Source organism: Venturia canescens, chromosome 3 (assembly GCF_019457755.1).
Source record: "Venturia canescens isolate UGA chromosome 3, ASM1945775v1, whole genome shotgun sequence".
Taxonomy (NCBI): Eukaryota; Metazoa; Arthropoda; class Insecta; order Hymenoptera; family Ichneumonidae; genus Venturia; species Venturia canescens.
In genome coordinates, this window is record NC_057423.1 from 5,308,765 (window position 1) to 5,328,401 (window position 19,637).

General features: G+C 45.9%; 1 protein-coding gene and 1 long non-coding RNA gene across 3 annotated transcripts in view; one reads left to right on the top strand and one right to left on the bottom strand.

The window, feature by feature from the left end:
* Positions 1–19,637, top strand: part of LOC122407642 (homeotic protein ultrabithorax-like) — a 152,949-nt gene that overhangs the window by 62,859 nt on the left and 70,453 nt on the right. The window lies entirely within an intron of this gene.
* On the bottom strand, positions 797–3,186 carry LOC122407645 (uncharacterized). The gene is made up of 3 exons (XR_006260245.1): positions 3,118–3,186; positions 1,024–1,229; positions 797–909 (listed from the first exon to the last, which is right to left on the bottom strand). It is a non-coding gene; the product is annotated as an uncharacterized lncRNA (long non-coding RNA).

A 19,637-nucleotide genomic window follows, 5' to 3' on the forward strand; every position in this document is an offset into this window, starting at 1 on the left:
GATCCGTATTATTTTCAAATAATGCAATGAAAACAGCCTTTCGTTGAGAATTATTCTCGTTTTCATCCAGCTGTCATTGTGACACGCTAAAGCAATCAGAACAACTTCAGAGTCATTACTTGACTTGAAATCTACGACAAAGTACGAGCTACTAATGAGAAAACTGCACTTTTATGTACTCATCAACTCCTTTTGGAATGACTGGAAGAAATTATTTTTCTAAAGTGTTATCTCAATTTTGATGAAATTTTCAATGAATTTGAAGAATTTAAAAATTTGGGGTGAAGCTACCCATATAAATATATAAATATAAACGTACTTTGTCGTTGGTTTCTCTTGTTCGTTGCTGGTGGTGTGCGGTGCCCCGTAGTCTGCGGGATTTCTCCATACGTCCGCATCTTCTCCACCTCTCCCTCATTCTATGTTCTATACAATATATATGAACATATAATTCTCGCGTTGCACGAGTGTATTCTCTACCAAGAGGAGCAGCAATATTTATTGCTCGACTTGGTGTAAATTAGTACGCGATGTTTCTCGCCACGAAAATTGTATGTGTTTTCTGTGAAATTCGCCTCGTTCCGTCTCTCTTCGGCTCTTCCTATTTCTCCACTATTGCGCACTGCTATACTTTCCTTTCTATCGTCAATCTCTTTCATTTACTGGAAAAGTAGGAAATATTGGTGAATTCAGGACGTTCCGTGTGCACGAACCGATGCAATAAACCGAGAGAAAGTTTCTACGATTTTCACATGTTTCATTCGCGATAATATTGTCTTCTGGTGCTACATACGTGGCCTTGAAACTCATCAAATTTTGGCAATCAAAGTGGCCAGTGTTGGAGTCGAGAAACTTGAAATTTCCACTATTTTTCAACTGATACAGCGTTTCCTACGATGATTGAAGTTACTGTAAAGGAATCGTACATCCAGAGGGTTAAAAATTTTCAATTTTCTCACGATTTTTATTGCGTCAATCTCCCAGTCGAGAATCCTCGTCGAAATACTTTTATTGCTCACTTACTTGGTACCAGACGTCCCTGAAAGTCAGCATCGTTCCAACTCCTCTTCGCAGCAGAAAATTCCAACGGGGGGCTCGAACAAAACGTCCGTCGCGACTCGTGCTCGAAAATCGAAGCTTCCGTACGGGTCCGGGGAATCCACGTCCATTCGAAAAGTGTCGAGAAGTCGAACGATGTAAAGCCCTCGATAAAATCTGCGTTTGATGTTCTGCAAAATAATTATTCGAAGTCGACCATTAGCTGGCAGCAGTGGAACAACGAACCGTCGTCTTTCGTCGGTGCGTACAATTGTTGGTAGTTAATAAAACAAAAAACAAGTGTGAGCGACCACCACGTTTGTGGTAAAAATTGAATTGACCCTGTCGAAACTCTGAGTGGCTCGAAGCAACGTGTTTCCAAAGGCTTTAGGATTCCGGTCTCGTAAAGATGGGATGAGAAAAAAATGAGGAGAAGGGAAAAGTATAAAGGCGGAAGATGGACACTTGCGTTTCGAATGACGCACGCGAAATTTTCTCTACACATGGGATTATTTAGCCAACGTCCAAGATTCGAACGAGGCTCACGAGTATCTCCTCCCCTTCCCTCATGCTCTGTCTCACTTCCTCTTTCCATTGCTATGTGCACGAGTGGTGGATGGAACGAAGTTGTTGTCTGTATATTTACGACTGTGAGAGTGGCCCGCACTAGCGGAGCTGAGGCTCTCGTATACGGAAATTCGTTGACGCGGGAGCAGCACGCGAGGAATATTTATCGCGCGACTATTTTCTCTTTCTCTCTTTCGTACCCAGTTACTTTGTACAAAATATACGGATATGGATACTAAAATTGACGAAACACGAATGTACGTGCACGGAGAAAATCATGTTCGATAAATCGGCCTCGGAATTTTATGATCGAACGAGAACGAGCGTCGTAAAACCATGTTTTCGTATCAATTTAAATCTTCGTCGTGTTATCCGAGTTTTCTAGTGGCCCGAAACAATTATTTAACGCAGTGAATAAAAACGGCAAAAAAATGATGATCAAAAGCACTCTCGTTTCATCGAAATTCCGAAATGTTGATTTACAGTAAAAAAAGATCGATTCAATTGCACGAAATTAATTGTTCTCGCAAATTACTTGCCGGACCTGCCAATCGTGGTATTTTAACGCGGTATTACATTCAAGCCCGATTCGGCGTCTCTCGAGGAATCGCAAACTCGCTGTTCCACCGAGGAGAGAATAAAGCCCATTATTCCGTCACCGTGGCGAGGGAATGAGATAGAACGAGAAAGAGTTTTGGGAGTCGCGACAAAGAGAGAAAAAAGGGAAGAAAAAATGAACGAAAAATTGTCGCGTGTTGAATGATTGGCCGGGGAGTGGGGAAACTATTTAAATTTCTTTGATCGCTACGAAAGGCACATAGTACGAATTGCAACGAAAAAAAGCTTTTAGTCGCTTTATCTGCCTCCGGTACTGGATACCTCCCATTAATTCAACTTACGAATGAGATATGCAGAGCGTGCCACACAGCCCAAAGATATAGACTGTCCCGCAGTGAAATATATACGCGCCCAACGACCGTACCCCGTTGAAAAAGAAATCGATCTATTATAAATCTTTTTTTATTTTATTTTACTTGGGCTTAGTCGATGCCAGGTTTTATTTTGTGATTATTATTGCTGGTTTTTTTAAGGGACGAGTCACATTTTCAGTAGCGGTCATTTTTTTTATTCTTCTTCGAAGAATAAAAGTACTGAACAGTCAAGAATTCTAATGGTTTTTCAGGTAATTTTGAATGGTTTTCAACCTTTTTCATTTCAATTTATCATGCCAATTTTTTTCCTAAACACCGTTGATACGATAAAAAGGATCACTAATAATTTCCACTTTGTTTTTTACTCAACATAAAAAGCTACAAAACGTCCTCAACGTCGCGAGGCACAACAAATTTGATTGTCATGCGCGTGGTGTCGCACATGGAAAAGAAATTGTGCTAGTTATTTCAACGACTTTGGCACAAATCACAAAAATTCTTTCGTTCTACGTTACTCGTGAAGACAAAATACACGAAAAATTATTATGACGTTGAAATCGTGAGAAAAAATCATATTTACGGGAAATAATGGGTTTGTTTTTATTCGCCGAGCCAGCATGGCCGCTACGCGCGCGTATGTACCTCCTGTTGCCGTCATGATGCCAGAATTTTTCGCCTCAACACTGTGTGCATTTCTACATCCACTGGCTAATTATTCGCTGTGTATTCGTACAGAGAGACGAAAAAACTCTACGATTATTAACCTTCTCGTTTCTATGCTGATCTCCGTGTTTTTGTTGTCGGGAATCGCTCGAAAAAACTCACCGTGCGCGCTCGCGTGTGTTGGAGCGTCGCGACCGGTCTCGCGTCTCCGAGCGAACCGCGCCGGCGATGCGAAGATGCACGACCGCTCACCGAACACACTCGAGCTTTTTCAACATGGCGTCGAGCCCACAGCGTCGGCGCAACTCAACAAAACTCGGGCGGGAACGTCACAAAACACACTCGCTCTTTCTTTCCTTTCAGAGCTCTTTCAAAATAAAGAAACAGTAGTCATAAATTAACAATGTTTACCGAGCCTCGTATGATTTTCGTAATATTTCAGAAATTCTATGCCAATATCCTCGGCTCACATGTCGATGTAGAACAACAATTAGTTGTTTCTCCGAATTATTTATCGCTTCGTTCGAATTTTTCTCTTGGTGGACCAGTCGAATTTGTACACTTACCAAGCGATTGAAAAAAAATTTGATTACTCTGAAAATTGCGTTGGTTCCAATGTCAGCAACATGTAACATGGACGTTGAGTCAGATACAGAGCTAGTCAAACGAGGGTTTAGTAAAAAACGAGGGAATCGTATCACGTCATACTGCATCGCGTAATTTTCGTTTTATTTCTCGAAGAAAAATGTACATTCATCGAATCAAAGCCAAAGGAATTTTTTTTGTCTGGGTCCTAATTTTTCACGTTCACTTTAATTTTATATCTTGGGAACGATCCACGGAAAATGGAATAGATTTATCGCTACATACCCAAGGTACAATTTTTCATCGAAACGTCGAAAAAATGCGTGGATATTGTTTTGCGATCGGGCCAAATTCATGTAAACATCGCCCGCCAACTTTCTCCCTTTCTCTCATGTAGACGCGCAGCAGCATAGTGAAGCTGTCTCGTTCGCACATTCCTTTCCCTCGTGGACTGTGAAAAGCACGGAACACGGTTTGGATATGCTCCCACTCCAGTCGGACGACGCTCGACACTCCTCGAAGTCTCGAAGCTGCGGTGCGCGTAGGGGAGTGGGGGAGCCACGAGAGCAACATGGCCGCTGCCTGTCCGCGCGTCCCGGCACGTCACGAGAGAACTTTCGCACTTTTTGCATTACGAAAAAACGATAAAATGGAAAGAAGAAGCATTGACGGGGAATGGATCGTCGAGTTTTTTCACCGGTACAAACGTGGTTGTTGTGTTTCGAATTGTGCAATAATAATATTGCAACGAGTGAAACGTACCGAAAAATCTGACGTTTCGGGATGTGGAAGGGCGGCGTGCTCTCTCCCTCGTGCGCGAGTGAAAAAGAAAGGGATAGAAAAGACACCGAAGACGAATCTCCGTGGCCATCTTGATTCCTTCCCCCACGTGTTTTGTACGTTTTTCTTTTTTACGTGAATTCGTGAACGTTTTCGCATGTGTGTTCGTGCGTGTGTCTTCTTTCTCGTGTTTCGAAACGTGCACAAAACATTTTTCTGATCTATCGCTCACTGATTCCTGCGAGACTCGACAGCTGGACCACGGGACAACGGTGAGATTCATTCCTCGGATGCTGCTTAGCTTTTTTTCATCCACTCCCGTTTATCTCTCCTTTATTCTCGATTCTACCGAAACGTCCAATTTTTTTTATTCAACCCGCTCTCTCAGTGTTATTAATCAACAAACTTCTCACTATTCGAGATTTTGGGAATGAAGACGTCTCTGACAAAAACCACCGATTCCCACGAAGTATTCTCTCGAAAAACACAGGTCCGTAAATCAAACCTCCATTTCTCTAAATCTTGACATTATTTAGAAAAACACCTCCAATTCTATTTCGTTGATTATTTTCGTTTTTCACTGAAAAACACCTTCATTTTCTTTCTCCATTCATAAAAATCGTCAAAATTTATTTTTCCCTATTCAATTTATGAAAACAACAAAAAACCAATAAACCCCCTCGCGTCATGTCCCGCGAAACGACAAACTCGAGTTTCACAATACCGTTTGAATTGTTTTTTATTGCGTTCAAAACACGTTTATCGTTCCATAGAAATTCCCAGTGTTTTTCTGTCTCACGCGAAAGTGAATTCCACGATATTTTATATTCAACATTACGATCCTCGACAGATCGATCCGGAGTGTCTCAGTGATGTCAAAAAATGAAAGTAGCAGAAGAATGTGGACTCGATACCGAGATTTCGGGAGTCAAAGTCCTTCGAGCCTGTCAGACCCGACGACCGTGCAGCGCAGATGACATTTCATTCGCTCGTAAAGGATTCATTTGTAAGTATCGCGTAACTGTGAAAGATCTCGTGCGTTATTTCGTCGATGGTAGACGCGATCGCATCGAACTCGAAAGTGAATTTGCAGTGCACACGAGGGCGTGTTCGCAGCATTTAGAGGGCTAATTTCTCGCGCTCTCTCTTGCTCGTTCTCTCCTTCCTGCGCCTCAGAATGCTGTTGACGCTCTCGATTAAATGAGCCACGTACATTAATGAGTATATCGTAATTTCCATGGGGCAAATCGCACAGGAGGGAGGAGCCAGTATGTGTGAGAGGCTCGCGTGATGTGAGACATTGAGAGAGAGAGAGAAAGAGTGAGCCGGAGAATATACGCTCTGATCACTCGACGGAGCTCCCGCTGCTGGGATATTAAATGAGCAAATATATATATACATATGCGTATTCATGCAACCGAGCACAGAGTAATTATCGTACCTGCCTCGAGACGCTTTAACCATCAGCTTAATGACGCGTTTCATAAACAATTCGCTTCCACATTGATGAATAATTGAAGGTGCAAGAGCGAAGCGAGCCACCAGCCGTGCACTTACGCCCCTGTACACGTACACATTTATAGACGGATGTACCAAGGAAACGTAATTGTCCCTGAGCTTGTGTACACACGCAGTGGATTATGCCGTTGAATACATGCTTGGAATCCATCGAAAATCTTTCATTATTTTTTCCTCTTGGAACTCTGTTTCGCACAACATTTTTGTGCGGCCAAGAAACGTTTTTCAATTTATTTTTTCACGTGCACTCGTTTTCAGGGCTCTTTGTTGCGCGCTCGATTTTCTTCTGAGTTATCGAGTTTAAATGGTGACAGAAGTCATCCGGAATTTGACACTTTTCTGGAGGGATGTGAACCGGGCGTCTCGTGAGGAAGGGACGAACTCCGGAGGCTCCGCTCCGGGAATCGTGAACAAAATCTTCTCCGGAGATTATGTCGTTACAAATTTTAACTTCCCAGTGCGTCTCCTCGTCTTCCTGGTACGGTTTTACTCCAAAACTGAGTAATTTTTTGTCGTATTTTAAATAATACTTGGCATTGCTCTTCGTAAAAGGGAGCTCAGTTGGGCTCTCAGAAATTTAGCGAGCGCTAAACTTCGATTTGCAATTAACTTGAAATTCAATTTCAGTTGGTCGAATGATATTGGAAGGCGTGAAACTCTCGATCGGTGACAAACTCCAGCAAAAAACTTTTCTCGTTTAAGTTAATTGACTTTCATTTGAAAAAACAGACAACAAGTGGTCGTCCTCCAATTATTCCGGGGCGCTGTGAATTTGAATAGTATTTCGTTAATTTATACGAAACAAATGAAAGAGCCTCGTGAAAATGAAGGGAGTCGGCGAATAACGTGTAAACACACACCCAAACAAATTTTCAACTTTGTTTTACAACCGAGAATGCGACAGAAAAAGAGAGAACGATGAAGAGAGACGGCGAATGAGAGTTACAAAATAGCGAGGTCGTAAAACTGCTCGCAACGATTCACCTCGTAACGCGTGTCCTCGTGTGCTCATATGGGCCGTCGGATCCCGCCGGCATCGGTCACACTGCGAACTTCTCATTTTCGATAACCCCGCGCGGGGTCGAGAGCTGCGCTCAAGCGAAATTTTACATTTTATTTTCATTTGCGTGACATTTACACGACGTTTATTTACTAATTTGTCTTGTCGAGCTTATCGATATTACTCGCAAAACAATTTTACAAAATTATACAAAAGTATCTTCAGTGGCTTCTCGGTCCTCGAGCTTTCGACGGGATTTGCCATGATTGTTCATTTTTCTTTAAGCCAACTCCTGCACTGCATGCTAGTCAAATGAGTGCTAAATATTCAAAACGCTTTTAGACCAAGTTCAACGTACCGATTAAACTTATTGTTAGTAGATATGTAACGACGCTGAAGTTTGCAACGTTGGAGTTCAACGAAATGAACGAAAAAAATATTTATAATTCATTATTTTTTTATTTCACGAATTATTGATGTGGCTTGAAATATGACGAATTGGAAATTCGACAGGGAACAAAATTGGAGATTTACTGGAATTATTTGAGAGTTTTTTTAGACCATTTCGTTGGACTCCAACGTTGGAAACTTCAGCGTAATGATATGTATTTAAGCGCATCTTATTGACGTGAAAAAATATTAAAAATGTTAAAATTTCCATGATGACACATTTTCACAGGTATTTTTCAAAGAATTGTCTGTATTTTGTAACCGATTTTATTTCACCAGGTGTCATTTTGTTCCTCAACCGATCCTCTACGAATTCACCACGTGGATTTTCCTTTCAACGCATTCCTTCAGAAATCATGAATGAAAAAGTTTTCTCACTTAATGAACAATTAGCTGCAACAGTGAAACGATCAAGTTAAAAAAACAACTACGTGGTGGATTCGTAGAGGACTAATTGACGAACAAAATGAGACTTGTTGCAACAAAATCGATGAAAAAACGCAGATAATTCTTTGAAAAATACCAGTGAAAATGTACGACGCTGAAGTTTCCAACGTTGGAGTCCAATGAAATGAACGAAAAAAACGTTTGTAATTCACGAATTTTTTATTTCACGAATCGTTGGTGCAGCTTGAAAAACTACACGAATCGCAAATTTGGCAGGGAACAAAATAGAGGAATAACTGGAATTATTGGAGAGTTTTTTTCGATCATTTCGTTGGACTCCAACGTTGGAAACTTCAGCGTCATGAAAATGTGTCAGCGTGGAAATTTGCATTCATCAGTTGATGGTTTTGCAAAACTAGCGTTTTTAATATTTTTACACGTTAATAAGATACAAATCCACTAACAATAGATTTAATCGGTACGTTAAACTTGGTCTAAAAGAGTTTTGAAAATTTAGCACTCATTTGACTAGCACGCAGTACAGGAGTTACCTTAACCCGTTCAAAGAAACATGAAAATTTTCAAATTACAGTCGTTTCGATTCGCAGCTGAGAAGCGTGTACTTTTCCGCGTTTCTTCGAGTCGATGCTTCTTCGAAAAAACGCTTTAATTTAGAATTTTTCGTTTATCGTATCCCGGGACTCTCAAAAATCGAGTTCTCAATGGAAAGAGGCTCTCGACCAAATTGAACGAATAATTTGTCACAAGCAGCCGTCAAATTAAATTGGATAGTGTATAAATGTATCCACAATCGTGAATAATCGATGACGAAGAGCCTCCGTCGATTTATCGATGTCAAGAACGCTTGAGCGAGTGAGAAAAAAATTTCTCAACCGACATTGTGCCACGTTGTATAAGAGCGAAACGTGAATGATGACTTAATTCATCGGAGCTCCGACGACTTCATAATCGCCAGATTTTTTCATCGAGAAACACGTCGAAGCGAAAAAACCGTATATCGTTACCTCGCTAATAACTGCAATGAAAATAGCCCCTGTGATAAAAAGTTATTGACTTTTTATCAAGGATCGGATACGAATTTGCTGAAAAATGAAGTTTGAAACGCTGTTGTGAGATCAAAATCCGTAGCAAGCGAATAAGAGAAAACAGATTCAGAGACACGCTTCCACAAAGCTCGGCAGACCGAGGTCTTCGGTTACGAGCGCGAAGCACGTTGCATCGTAAATCCTCACTCTAATTGAAAGATTGATCTGCGTGCAGGCGGAACTAAAAGTCATTGCGGTCACGCTGTATTACTCGCGTATTCCTCTATAGACGTATATACTGTTCTTATATTAGTCCGATTGCCAGTAGTCAGGCTTTACCGCCTTCAAATCAGCTCTACCATTCGATTCAATTCGTACTAAGACACTTTGACAGTGTCGACGCCAACTTTTCACTCTGGAACTTCGCCGAACCGGAATAAAATATGACAAGTTTTTTTTTAACGCCTCCATCGAGCTTGATTGCTTTTCGGTGCGTTAGCTCGATTCTGAGTTCGGTAAAATTCATTTTTCACTTCCATTTCGTCGTTCTTTTAACACTTTATTGTCTCAACATTAACTTTTCGTGTAGGGATTTGATTTGTTGTCTTTCTTTCTAAAAATATTTGTCAATCTCCGAGAAATTGATAACGCATCGGTTTTTCATTTTCCAAGTCCTTCTGATCTGTTGATTTATTATTTTGGTAGTTGGTTGTCGATTATTCTGGCCCTTAAACGGTTTCGTGCAACGCTTTGACGCGTTCATTCCTAGAATAATTTTTCGTTGTCACAAAAATGTTTTTAAAAATTTCAATATTTTTTCAAAATATCTTTGAAAATGTGAGTGCGCAGAGCTCGATAGCAACGAGTTGTCAAATGACAAAACAATATTTGGCACGGAGCGTATGGTTCGAGGTCGAAACTCAATTTATAAAACCGCAAAACATTTGTCTTCCGCAAGGGCAACGAGGCCCGAGAAACCCTGACGGAGAGAGGGAGAGAAAAAAATAGAAACTTCGAAAAGAGTGGCTTCAGCAAGGGGAAAGACTTTTGGATGGGGAATCGCGTTCACGAGATCGAGAAAAGTGGACGCGTCAGAGATTCAAGGGATTCGCTCCGAAGATAAGAGCGTCTCGTGCCTCTTTTTGTGCTGTGTGTGCCGCAGCACGAAAATGGGACACGTAGCTTATTTTATTTCTTTTTTCATCGGTTTTCCTATTTTTTTTTTTATTCGGGGTTACGTGCCGGGGTTCAGGGGTGCAGAAAAAGCGAGCGGGTCTTGGAAATCAATTTGGGAAACCGCTCAGGATAACAGGATAACTAGGAAAGCCCCATTTCGGTCTTCGTATTCTCATATGTGTCTTCCCGAATACACTTTACCAGTGACAATCGATTTCTTCGCCCTCTCACGCGCTCCGTTAGTGTCACAGCTTGCGGAAAACGGAGTCGGGCAGTTTCTCCGAGGAGATTGGAACCTCTTCGAGGGCTCTCGGGCACACCTTTTTTATCGTCCGGTACACAATGAGCTCGATAGATTCCTCGGGCGTCTGTTCCTTCCGCAGACACTGAGAAATCCCATACATTTTCGGAAGGAAGAATTAAAGGAAACGCGTAATGCGCATTCCACTTTCCTTCACTCCCAATGATTCGACCAACTTCGATAATTGCTATGAACAAAAAAGCCACGGAAATAAGAAGTTGACGCAAAGCCTGAAAGTTTGGTATACCTCCGGAAAGTAACGTGTCCATTTTAGTCGGAGTCGACGCGGCGTGGGCGCACGCTGTGTTCGTTCACGATCTCGTGGACATAACAGGGACGAGGATGCATACATATTCCGTGGCGTGTAAATATTCACGTGCGTATGGCCTGTAGATCATGCGAAACGTGAATGAGCGCAAACATCGCGTGAATATATAAATGCAGGAGGAATGAAGCTGCACCGGGTACACACTCGATATACATTAATATACATATATAAAAGTGGATGTTCCGCGAGGCTTATAGGCAAAGCGTATTCATGGGGGTTTGCAAGGGCCACGGGGATTCGTTGAATGCAAACGGAGATCGAACGAGGGAGAGAGGAGGAGGGAAAGCGGGCTTCTCTGGCTCGCTCGTCCTCTCTTCGGCTTGAGTTCTCAGGGCGCATTGAGTTGTAAAAGCGTTCGGTCTCGCCGCCGGGCGGCACGGTCGCTTATGTAAAGGCGGCTACACGCCGCGTGATGAGTGGACGCTGTTGTTGCGTTCTTCTTTAACTCTGCCTCGATTTTGCACTCCCGCTCTATCCCGGTCTCCCTCGCTCCTTCGCTTCCCTCTTTCTCACTCGCTCTTGTTCTCCGTTGAGCAAAAGCGTCGTGCTGCACGCGCATACTCTCCCTGTGCACGTGTACGGAACATACACGATGCAACATGCACGCGTTCACGTTGGTGTGCGAGCATCCGTGAGGCTCTCCTTGATCGTGCTCTCCCCGTGAATACGTTGTTCTGGTAGTCGTGCCGCTCGCTCGCGCGCGCGATTGTATGCCGTACGGACAGCGAGGGAGCACGAGGAAGGAGCGGACGAAGAAGAGAAGTTGCTCTTCGCGTCCTCCCCCTTTTTTATTCCTCCTTCGGCTGGTGCATGCGTGAGCGCATGCACCTCTCCGCTAAAAAGATGAAAAATGTTCGTTCTCGAGATATAGCAAGTTGAGGCCCCGATACGACCAACTTCGCATCGAGTTGTTGAGGAACGGCGACTCTTCTTTTCCGCGGCCAGGGGGTGGAGAAGGGCTCGCCGTCGTTGCTTCTCATTTCGTGAAAAGCAGACGCTACGAGTGGGTGTCGCTTTTTCGGGGGAGTTGTAACGCGATTTTGTGGAAAGTTCGTGTGCGCGACTGCGTGGGACCTTCTCGAAGAACGTTGACCGCGATTGAGTTCCATCGGGTCTCCCGAGGCTCCTTCGTACTTGGAATAATCAATGGGTTTGGGATATCCGCGGAAAGGATAATGTTGCGAGAGGTCGGGCAAATCTGCGGATATATTGCGAAAAGCGTTTCATTGACGTTGGAAGGACAAGGACGCGCTATTGAACGACGTATCGCGATGGATCGCGAGTCAAGCAGGCACGCATATGTCGAGTGATTCGGAGGAGAGTTTCGTAGCTCCTTCCTCGGACGAAGCATAATCGAAGGATGAGAGAGAAGCGACAGGAGAATCGGGTTGGTCGGAGGCAAACGGAGGAGCGAGAAGCCTCGAAGCGGCCAGCGCGGGAGGCTGAAGTGGAAGGGAGGAGTGAACCGGTTATGGGCGAGGCCCTTTTTGCCTCCTCGACTCCCTCTTCCCTCGGCTCGTCGCCTTTTGGCTCGCCTTATGCGGAACCGAGGCTTCGGACCTCTCGCTCCGGCCGCAGCGGGAGCGGCGGGCTTCCACGGAGGATTTTGAAAAATTCGAAAGACCCGAGAGCAGCCTCGACTTGAGTGAGAGATGGACGCGTGGGGGAGGCCTACGAGGCTTCGGAGGGATAACCAAGTATGGTGGCAAAGAGAGAATGATGGGAGCGCAATGAGCGTTGATAGAGAGAAGAAAAAGGGAAGGAGCCGCTACGAAGAAGACGAAGATGAAGACGAAGAAGTGGACGAACACAAAGGAAGAAGCGTCAGGGAAAAGGGTTGCGTCTTATACCATGTGCGAAGGCAGCGCAAGGGAGAATAAGAAGAGCGCGCAAGAGCAACGCGTCTCTGTGTGCGCGCGTGTGCGCGCCATCGGCGGTCGGAAGACGCGGAAAAGAGAGAAAGAGCGAAAGACAGGGAAGCGAGTGAAGAGGAGGGCAAGCATGGGATGAGGAATTCTCGCTGGTTTTACCTCGATGTCTTTATACGCGCGACGAGAGGGCTCTCTTGTACGCCGTGGGCACATATATCTGTCTCTCGCGAGAGTCCTGAGCAAGAGCGAACTGCCCGCTCTGCTCGGGCTGTGTGTACCGCGAACACACCTATACGAATATGAATGTTTCCGAGCAGGCCCGCAAGAGTGTGAGCGAGAAAGAGAAAGAGAGCCGCGCGCACGCCGCCAAAAAATCAGATCGAGTGTAAAAATCGCATAAACTCGTCCTGCTGGCAAAAGAGAAAGAAAGAGCCGGAGCAGCGAGCGTGGAACTCGAAAGAGCCATGTCCGTATAGGAACTGCTCGCCATCTTCCTCGTTCTCTATCGTCTCCTATCATTGCTTTCTTGTACTCTCCCTCGTGTGTGCGTTTTTTTGCTTTTTTTTTCCCCCTTTCATTTTCCTCCTCTTTACCTTCTCGTTCCTTTTTCATCTTTCTTCTATCTCTTAGCTCTTTGAGGATTCCCTCCTCGCTCGCCCTCCTCCCTTCCGTTCCCCTTTGGCACTGCGGTGTGTGTGCTCTCGCATGACTCCATCCATCGTATTGTCGACGCATGCGGCAAGAGAAAGAGAAAAAAAGCATCCTCCGAAAGAGATAGCAAATGAGAAGTTTATGCCGAGGAGCAGAAAGAAAAATACTCCGAGGCCGATCACCTTCCATATTTCTTCTTATTTGCCTCCTGCTCCGCTTGCTCGCTCGCCAGCTTTTCGGCTCTCGCTCCCTCTCGCTCCACACCCTCCCTCGGCTGCCGCACACCGCGTCCCCGGCCAGCCCGCAACCACGGGACACTCTCAGAACCGCCGAGTCAAGTTATGCGATTTGCCCCGCTTATGAAGGATCCGTTGGATCGCGCGCGCCCTCTCTTTATTGGCGAACGTGCTCCGATGTACTCGCCCGGACACACACCCCGCACGAGCGTCCTCTTTTTCCTCAGCCAGGACGAGTAATGCGAGTATACACCAACATTTTCTCACACTTTCGCTCGCCCCCTTTCGTCGCCGGTTCGAGCTTTCTTTTCGTCCTTCCACGCAGCACTCAGCGATGTCGCGCGCTTTTGATGAATACGATACTCGAGCCGATATCAATTTTGCACTTTCATCGATAGCATTCGTTCGATCTTCCATGAGTCCTCCAGTGTAATCACGACATTTACGAGAATTCTGTGCTCATTCAAACCCCATTTTCGTGGATTCTTCCTCTTACGAGATTCGCAACCTTGAAAAAACGAACCGAAATTCTCTATTTCAAGGATTGGTATTTCTGACCTTTTTCGAATCCCCGCAAACCGAACAAATGGCGAGGTTTTTACCCATTGAAATGGGAAAAAAAAAAAAAAAAAAAAAAACACTGTACACCTCTGCCTCTGCGATCCTGCACGCACTTAATCGGCGAACGTGCGCGAGTATCGGGCTTCCCTCTCCGTCTCTCCGTTGAGCGAGAAAAAAGTCTGTGAAAAATAAGTCCGACGTGCTCGCCAGCGCGGCAAAGGTCTGCGTCGTAGTGGGAAAAAAAATAAAATAAATAAAAATAGAGATAAAGAAGGAATACGCGGAGAGATGGAAAAGATGGGATGAAGAACGAGAAAGAAATATGCTCACGGTGCATGAAAGATTGAAACTTTCATGCACAAATTTCATGTTCGAACTGTACAGTAAAGAAACGCGCGTGTACATAGAGACGTGGGAAGTAAAAAAGTGCGCGGACATTAATGAAGCGATCGGCATTAATAAGCCGATAATTCAGTCTTCGGAGCTTTATCACGCAGGAGAGAAAAATGTTACAAGCTCTATATATAGCTCGAGATGGTCTGCTGTATAAAACGCCATATATCGCGACTCACCTCCCGCCGTGTTGTTAAACCGCCCTGGTTGCTTGACCGCGCGTGCGTGGGATTGAAACCAGCAGCGTATTCCGTTCGGCACTCGATCTTCTTTCTATACTGTTTCTCATGCGACTTCATCTTCATCCTCGGCCGATACTAAAAGTCTTGTCTTTATATTTTCTTACGTATTTTTCGCTCTTTCTCTCTCCCTCTGCTCTTGCTCCCTGGCGCATTCGTACGCCATTTTATATCACGAATAGGCGGAGCTCGCGACGGTGAAAAACAACGCAAAAACGAAATGGAGTTATCGTGACGCACGAATTTCTCGTATCATTGTGTAACGCGTCATCGTGCATTTATATTCTAATGCACGATCGACACAGCTCTAAAAATCTCCGCAAACGGGAGAGGAGTCGGCAAATGCGCTATTATCTCGAGGGTCCCGTCTCAGCAATAGCGGCCAAACGCGCGCGCGCGCTTACCGGAAAGCCAATAACTGGTCTAACGTTGACAAACTTTATATCTCATATTTTTAATATATCCACGAAGAAATACGGGGCTGGCGATCGAGGGCGCTTCTCTCATGCGATCTCTCAAACTGCCGCAACGTGACGCGGAAACTAAGAGAGCGTTTCGTGACACATTCTTGGGCGCACAAGCTGCTCTCTTATATACACGTCGTATATGTTCCGCTGTATTCAAATATTGCTGGTCTCGACATGTGCAAAAAACCGGGATCGTCGTCGCTCCCAGGAACAATCGAACGACGATTTGATTCTTCAGTGTCAAGTTTTCCACGGAGATTGATCGATCGTTCGAACGATAATCGTCATCCTCGTACGTGCGACCGTTAACGCGAGAACTTTGCACATAGTTGCAGATCGAGCTGATACGTATATGGATGCATTTGTGCTGGTGGCTCGGAATTAACGTGAGACAAGGTACGTACTGCGCGCGCGCGCGCGCGTATCTTCATTAAAATGTATATCGACGATTAATAATTATGTGGAAATTGCCGTCTTGTAACAAGATAAGATCGAGAGTATAGATCTCGTTATCTCTAGCCACCCGTGAAGTCTCTCTCAACATCGTCATACACGCGAAACGCATGCGAACATGCGAACGGGTTTTTCGTTTAATCACTCCGAGTGCCCTCTCGCCGCGCTCTCGCCTGTGATTCCATTCTCTGTTCGCGGTTGCTAATCGTCTCACGATCAATTTGCATCAAAAATTCAAGAATCTTGGGATCGTTATTTCAGGAAAATTACGATTCCGTAATCGCTCGATCATTTTCTCGTTCTTCTCCCTTAATTATTATAATCCTTCGGTGGAAACGAACAAACGTTTATTGCACATACGGCTAAAGTAATCGAGCGGTTTTCACACGGGATTCACGCGTGATCTTGAAGGATTTTCTAAAAGTTTCGGGAGCCAGTAAATTCGTCTTGCTGATGCCAACAGAGTTCTCTTGCAAGTACCCGAGGATTTGGGAAAACTCGTGTCTCGCAAGTGCAACTTTGTTATCAGGTCAAATCGTCGCGCGATTCCGTGCTTCTAAACCGAGTCGTATCTTCTCGATCGAAATATTTTGTTCTTTTGGTACGTTCCGCATTCGATAACGAGGCGGCACTAACCTGATATTATCGTACGGAATAAACGTATGTCATAAAGCTTGTAGGAAGCATCGAGATAGTAGCGTGTCGACATTCACACTGCCGCTTATCTGCGATATTTCTCACATTCTGAAATCTCCCTCTCTCTCTCTCTCTCTCTGGTTTTCTCAAGTGAAAAAATTGAAGAACAAAGAGCGTTCTCACAAAGAAAGGCAGGGGAAGAGTTACGAGTGAGCACACGAGGAATGAATATCGATTCGATCGGTCACGCAGCTTCTTCGCTGCGCTCTCGCCTCGCGTCCTCTCTCATGTTCGATGGCGTTGCGAGGTGTGCTAAATGTGCTCGCATTATCGCTTAGCTACCGAACAAGCACGGAGCTGGCGGGGGGAGAGCGTGTGATGCGAGTACGAAAGACTTTCAATGCTTGAAATCGGTGGCACGATCGGTTAGCTGCGAGATTCGCTTCTGTTCGCCTCGCTCATTCGCGCTCTGGCTGCTTCACAGATCCCGGTGTGAATGAATCGCTCGATGCGATAGTCGATCGTAAGCATTAAAAAAGTAAATAATGACGAAGACCGAGTTGGGACGGGGGAGCTGAATATCAGCGAGGTTCTGAGAATATCCTTCATTTTTAAATGTCGAAAGACTTCGAATTCATTCCTGCATTCGAGTGTTTTTTCTCAGTTTTTCGCTCTCCCTTCCCCGGAGGCAATTATCCGCGATAACTGTAGCATACTCGGGCCCTCGGTTACAAAAGTAACGCGAACTGTGGAGGAGTAAGAAAGTAATACGGTATCTTGGCTGGTAAAGGCGACGATCCGAAAAGCGAGTCCGAGAGTATAAACCTCCGATGCTTGCACTCCGTTTGGTTTGTTAGTTACCCACACCGAGAGTTCTTTTCCTCTTGGCGTTATAGTACTCTTCTGTATTCCAAGAGCTCTGCTTATTCGCCCTTCGTGCCTCCTTTGCACGGTTGTTTCTCGACGAGGTCTGCGAGCAGAGCGTGCACGGTACAGGAACACATCGCGAGCTCCTTTTGCATGGACACACGTTTTGCTGAGCAGGATGTTGCTTGCGTCTTGCTCGTTCGCTGCTCGCGAACCGGCCAAGGGGAAGAGAGCGAGAGAGAATCTCTGGCTGGTCGCGCACTCGTTCAGCGATTCCTCTCCTAACGAGCTCGCTTTGTTTCGCGCTGTGTATGTTCGTGTTCCATCGATGGGCTCCCTGCATTGCCTACGCGGAGTTGTTGTGTCGGAAGAACAACCGCGGCACATGTGCCCAGCGCGGAAACCACAAGGAAAGCCGCGCTCCAATGACTTACTGGGTGTTTAAAGTCCCTTCGGCCTGATAAATATGCTTCGTAAATATATCAGTTGGTTTCATCGAGTTGGCAGTGTATCAATGGCCTCGCGGACTCTCCTCGCGGACCATAGAAATCCGATAGCCAACCTGCTCTGCGAACTCATGCGGATCGCGATCATACGACGAGAGCGCAGCAGCAGCAGTAGCAGCAGCCTCGCTACATCCGTACGATTACAGAGAAAAACGTTGAAAATTCACCCAACTCCGAGTAGTCAACTGCTAGAATCTTATACATTAATCGCCTCAACGGTGTACACTGGCCCCGCGCTCGCGCGCGAATAGTGTACACAACTCTCAACCAGGTGTGGTGAAACAGCCTTTTATCAGCGAATCTGCTTCCAGTCGCCGTCGTGTAAATGCATACAGGGAGGAACGAATGCAAACTCGAGGAATGTTTTTCCGAGCAGCTCCGACCTTGAGGTGAGAAACGTTTGGGCGAGTCAAGGGGAAAAAAGGTTTGTGGAATTCGGGAATCATCACTCGGACTTGAAGAAGTTGATGAATTTGTCGATATTCTGATGAATTGTATGGAGTCGATGGGGGCGCTCGTCACCAGCATTCGATGCGAACTTCCCGGGGTGGGTTACGACACCCGGTATACAAACGTGCCCATTCGTTTTATAGCTATATAGTTTAAGTTTGTATGGCGATAGGGTTTTGCTCCTTCCTGCTCCCTTCGCGTCTCCGATCTTTTTCATTTTTCTCCTTGTGTGAGTGTGTCCTCGTTGGCGACGAGTCCACGCAAGAGACCGGTTCCATACATGGCTACCGAAGGCTTCTTCTTGCGCCAAAACCCCGCGCGCTCACCCCGGAGACAAGCATCAGCTGCCGTTTTCTCGCTAATGAGATGGAATTGGACGTGGCCGAGATTTTTCTAGAAGGACCCTTGCCTGCTTCGGCTCGTCGGCGTTATCTCTCTCTCTCTCTCTCTTGCTCTCTCCTTTTCTCTGGCAATGTATTCGCTCGCCGCGCAGCACCGCGACGAACCGGAGGCTCTACACGGAGAATCGCAAGAGCCGCGAGCAGTCGACGAAGCTGCTGATACTCTTTTCGCCATTGCTCGCGCGAGCAGCCGCGACCATGCGGTGACCGCGCGAGAGCGCCTTCCGATCTCTCGAATAACGCCGGCCCTTATAGTTCGCGACATTCCCGCGTGCGCATGCTGCGGCGCTCTTTGATACGAATCGTTTAATTGCGTCCCATTAGCCCCGGCCTTTGCTCACCCCAGGCCAGCTCGTTTTTTTTTTCACTCTCCAACTCTCTCCGTGTCTTCCTGATGCCTGGCTCCACTCCCTCAACCCCCTTTTGTAGCCTTTTCCCGTTTCTTTGCTCGCCCCAACGGAATGAGAATAGAGGAGGATTTCTTCAGCCCTTTCATACGAGATCAGGCGAAGCAAGTTCCTTGCTCTCTTTCTTTCGTATTACGCGTTATTCGTCTTCCACCGAATCTACGCGGTCGCTTCATTCCTCATCTCTCTCCCCATCTCCATCTTACGTTACTCCTTAGCTCGCGTTCGCCTCTTCACGAATTCTCTTCCCGCCCATTCCACAGCATCGACCTCCGCCATCCCCCCGCCCTCTCGCCTCCTTTTTTACCCCTTTATCTCTTCTCTCTCGGATTCGCACTCGAAGCGCTTCGGTCGCGATCCAACCTCGAGACCTCGTCCAACTTTTTCTCACCGCGGAACGCCGACAACGCGTCTGCGCCACAGCGGATCTTCGGAGCGCGGGCTTCGTTAACGCAGAACTCCCTTCGCCGTCGAAAGAAACCGCTTCGAGATCGAGCGAGCCAGAGGGGAGTGAGAACTCGCTCTCTCTCGCTCCTTCTTTCTGCTGCTACTGGATAACTCGCGACAAGCGACATCCGAAGAGTTGACCGACTCCATGGCGGGACCGGACATAACCGGGTTCGCCGCTCCAGAGTCCCTCGCCATCGCCGTCTTCGGCGCGCAAGACGGCACGGCCTACTCGGCCACTTTTTTCCCGGCCATCGGGACATGAGCCCTACCAACTTTTC